This window comes from Oncorhynchus keta, unplaced genomic scaffold (assembly GCF_023373465.1).
Source record: "Oncorhynchus keta strain PuntledgeMale-10-30-2019 unplaced genomic scaffold, Oket_V2 Un_contig_581_pilon_pilon, whole genome shotgun sequence".
In the NCBI taxonomy this organism is placed as follows: domain Eukaryota; kingdom Metazoa; phylum Chordata; class Actinopteri; order Salmoniformes; family Salmonidae; genus Oncorhynchus; species Oncorhynchus keta.
Genome location: NW_026288526.1, coordinates 4,620 through 9,238, shown reverse-complemented (window position 1 = coordinate 9,238; position 4,619 = coordinate 4,620).

Below are 4,619 nucleotides of genomic sequence, written 5' to 3'. Positions count from 1 at the left end.
AGGTGTCAAGGAGCTTTCCAAGGGCACCGCGTTGACCAGATGTCTCCATAAGGGCCAGAAAGACAAGGGACTGAAGGGCAGCATAGGATCAGATGAACTCTGCATTTTTGACAGCAGATCAGCAGTTCCAAACACTGCCAGAGACCAGAAAGTAAAACCAATAGACCATACAGCTACATGGAGGAGATATTATTAGCATAATGGACCTCATGTATAGAAAATAAAGAGCTGGACACATTTGGAGGCCTGAGAAGTCTGTTTGGAGCAGCCTGCTATTGCAGGAGTCCCAAATGGCACACTATTCCCTATATAATGCACTACTTTCCCATTTAGATTGCAGAGTTGTCAGTGAAATATACACCTGAATAGTGTGAGGAGAGTGAACTGTAACAGTAGAGACAGTACATGAAGGTAATATGAAGATAATAGTTAGCAGGTCTAACAGACAGTACATGAAGGTAATATGAAGATAATAGTTAGCAGGACTAAGACAGGGGAATAGCTACATGGTGCCCTGGCTATGAGGTCTAAGATAGGGGAATAGCTACATGTTGCCCTGGCTATGAGGTCTAAGACAGGGGAATAGCTACAGTACATGTTGCCCTGGCCTTGAGGTGACCTATGACCTTACCTTTAACAGACATATAAACAAAGTCTGAGTTCTAAATGGCGCCCTATTCCCTATATAGTACACTACTTTAGACCAGTGGTGGCACCCTATTCCCTATATAGTGCACTACTTTAGACCAGTGGTGGCACCCTATTCCCTATATAGTGCACTACTTTAGACCAGGGGTGGCACCCTATCTCCTATATAGTGCACTACTTTAGACCAAGGGTGGCACCCTATTCCCTATATAGTACACTACTTTAGACCAGGGGTGGCAACCTATTCCCTATATAGTGCACTACTTTAGACCAGGGGTGGCACCCTATCTCCTATATAGTGCACTACTTTAGACCAAGGGTGGCACCCTATTCCCTATATAGTACACTACTTTAGACCAGGGGTGGCACCCTATTCCCTATATAGTACACTACTTTAGACCAGGGGTGGCACCCTATTCCCTATATAGTGCACTACTTTAGACCAGGGGTGGCACCCTATTCCCTATATAGGGAATAGGGTGCTACTTGAGGTGTAACGAAAGCCTGTGGGGAAGTTAAGTACAGTAGTAATTATTAACATGGTAAAACTCTGCTCTCTTCTACACTGTTCAAAAGATGGAGACAAAACATGACTAGCTATATGTTATATATATATATATATTATATATGTTTAGGCTATGAAATCCATGTTGTGTCCCTGTGGCGTAGTTAGACCTATAGGTCTACAGTATAATATGTTATAACTCTGCTCTCTTTCATAGTGTAAAAAAGGATGGAGGAAAGCATTTACATTGTTTATGATTACACAGTCCACACATGTCGTCTTCAAATCCCCAGTTGTTTTGCCTGAAACAACATCAAGGTGTATTGATTGAATAGCTTAGCAGAGAAGCCTTCGACAACAGATTGGAATCACCAAAGCAAAGCCCTAAAAACCTTCCCTGTGCTCATTCTTAGCTTTGGTTCAAATCAAATCAAATCAAAGTTTATTTGTCACGTGAGCCCGAATAAAACTTACAGTGAAATGCTTACAGGCTCTAACCAACAGTGCAAAAAAGGTATTAGGTGAACAATAGGTAAGTAAAGAAATAAAACAACAGTAAAAAGACAGGCTATATACAGTAGAGAGGCTATATACAGTAGAGAGGTTATATACAGTAGAGAGGCTATATACATTAGAGGGGCTATATACAGTAGAGGGGCTATATACAGTAGAGAGGCTATATACAGTAGAGAGGCTATATACAGTAGAGAGGCTATATACAGTAGAGAGGTTAGATACAGTAGAGGCTATATACAGTAGAGAGGTTATATACAGTAGAGAGGTTATATACAGTAGAGGGGTTATATACAGTAGACAGGCTATAAACAGTAGAGAGGCTATATACAGTAGAGAGGTTATATACAGTAGAGAGGCTATATACAGTAGAGAGGCTATATACAGTAGAGAGGCTATATACAGTAGAGGGGCTATATACAGTAGAGGCTATATACAGTAGAGAGGTTATATACAGTAGAGGCTATATACAGTAGAGAGGATATAAACAGTAGAGAGGATATATACAGTAGAGAGGCTATATACAGTAGACAGGCTATAAACAGTAGAGAGGCTATATACAGTAGAGAGGTTATATACAGTAGAGAGGCTATATACAGTAGAGAGGCTATATACAGTAGAGGGGTTATATACAGTAGAGAGGCTATAAACAGTAGAGAGGATATATACAGTAGAGAGGCTATATACAGTAGACAGGCTATAAACAGTAGAGAGGCTATATACAGTAGAGAGGTTATATACAGTAGAGAGGCTATATACAGTAGAGAGGCTATATACAGTAGAGAGGCTATATACAGTAGAGGGGCTATATACAGTAGAGGGGCTATATACAGTAGAGAGACTATATACGGTAGAGAGACTATATACAGTAGAGGGGCTATATACAGTAGAGAGGCTATATACAGTAGAGAGACTATATACGGTAGAGAGGCTATATATACAGTAGAGAGGCTATATACAGTAGAGAGGCTATATACAGTAGAGAGACTATATACAGTAGAGAGGTTATATACAGTAGAGGCTATATACAGTAGAGAGGTTATATACAGTAGAGAGGCTATATACAGTAGAGAGGCTATATACAGTAGAGAGGTTATATACAGTAGAGAGGCTATATACGGTAGAGAGGCTATATACAGTAGAGAGGTTATATACAGTAGAGAGGATATATACAGTAGAGAGGTTATATACAGTAGAGAGGCTATATACAGTAGAGTGGCTATATACAGTAGAGAGGTTATATACAGTAGAGAGGTTATATACAGTAGAGAGGCTATATACAGTAGAGAGGATATATACAGTAGAGAGGTTATATACAGTAGAGAGGCTATATACAGTAAAGAGGTTATATACAGTAGAGAGGTTATATACAGTAGGGAGTCTATATACAGTAGAGAGGTTATATACAGTAGAGAGGCTATAAACAGTAGAGAGGATATATACAGTAGAGAGGCTATATACAGTAGACAGGCTATAAACAGTAGAGAGGCTATATACAGTAGAGAGGTTATATACAGTAGAGAGGCTATATACAGTAGAGAGGCTATATACAGTAGAGAGGCTATATACAGTAGAGGGGCTATATACAGTAGAGGGGCTATATACAGTAGAGAGACTATATACGGTAGAGAGACTATATACAGTAGAGGGGCTATATACAGTAGAGAGGCTATATACAGTAGAGAGACTATATACGGTAGAGAGGCTATATATACAGTAGAGAGGCTATATACAGTAGAGAGGCTATATACAGTAGAGAGACTATATACAGTAGAGAGGTTATATACAGTAGAGGCTATATACAGTAGAGAGGTTATATACAGTAGAGAGGTTATATACAGTAGAGAGGATATATACAGTAGAGAGGCTATATACAGTAGAGGGGCTATATACAGTAGAGGCTATATACAGTAGAGAGGTTATATACAGTAGAGAGGCTATATACAGTAGAGAGGTTATATACAGTAGAGAGGTTATATACAGTAGAGAGGCTATATACAGTAGAGAGGTTATATACAGTAGAGAGGTTATATACAGTAGAGAGGTTATATACAGTAGAGAGGTTATATACAGTAGAGAGGCTATATACGGTAGAGAGGCTATATACAGTAGAGAGGTTATATACAGTAGAGAGGTTATATACAGTAGAGAGGCTATATACAGTAGAGAGGTTATATACAGTAGAGAGGCTATATACAGTAGAGAGGCTATATTCAGTAGAGAGGCTAAAAACTGTTGAGAAGCCTTGTTGTCCTAGACTTGGCACTCCGGTACCGCTTGCCATGACTGGGGTGGCTGGGTTCTTTGACAATTTCTAGGGCCTTCCTCTGACACCGTCTGGTGAAGAGGTGCTGGATGGCAGATGTACTGGGCCGTACGCACTACCCTCTGTAGTCCCTTGCGGTCAGAAGTTTCCTGTAGTCCACAATCATCTCCTTAGTCTTCTTTACGTTGAGGGAGAGGTTGTTATTCTGACACCACCCGACCAGGTCTCTGACCTCCTCCCTATAGGCTGTCTCGTCGTTGTCGGTAATCAGGCCTACTGGTGTGTCGTCAGCAAACTTAATGATGGTGTTGGAGTCGTGCCTGGCCATGCAGTCGTGGGTGAACAGGGAGTAAAGTAGGGGACTGAGCACGCACCCCTGGGGATTTCCAGTGTTGAGGATCAGCGTGGCAGATGTGTTGCTATCTACCCTTACCACCTGTTGTGGCCCGTCAGGAAGTCCAGAATCCAGTTTCAGAGGCAGGTGTTTAGTCCCAGGGTCCTTAGCTTAGTGATGAGCTTTGAGGGCACTATGGTGTTGAACGCAGAGCTGTAGTCAATGAAAAGCATTCCCACATAGGTGTTCCCTTTGTCCAGGTGGGCAAGGGCAGTGTGGAGTGCGATTGAGATTGAGTCATCTGTGGATAAAATATATTAAATTAACCCCATTATTGGTCCCCAGTAAGACTA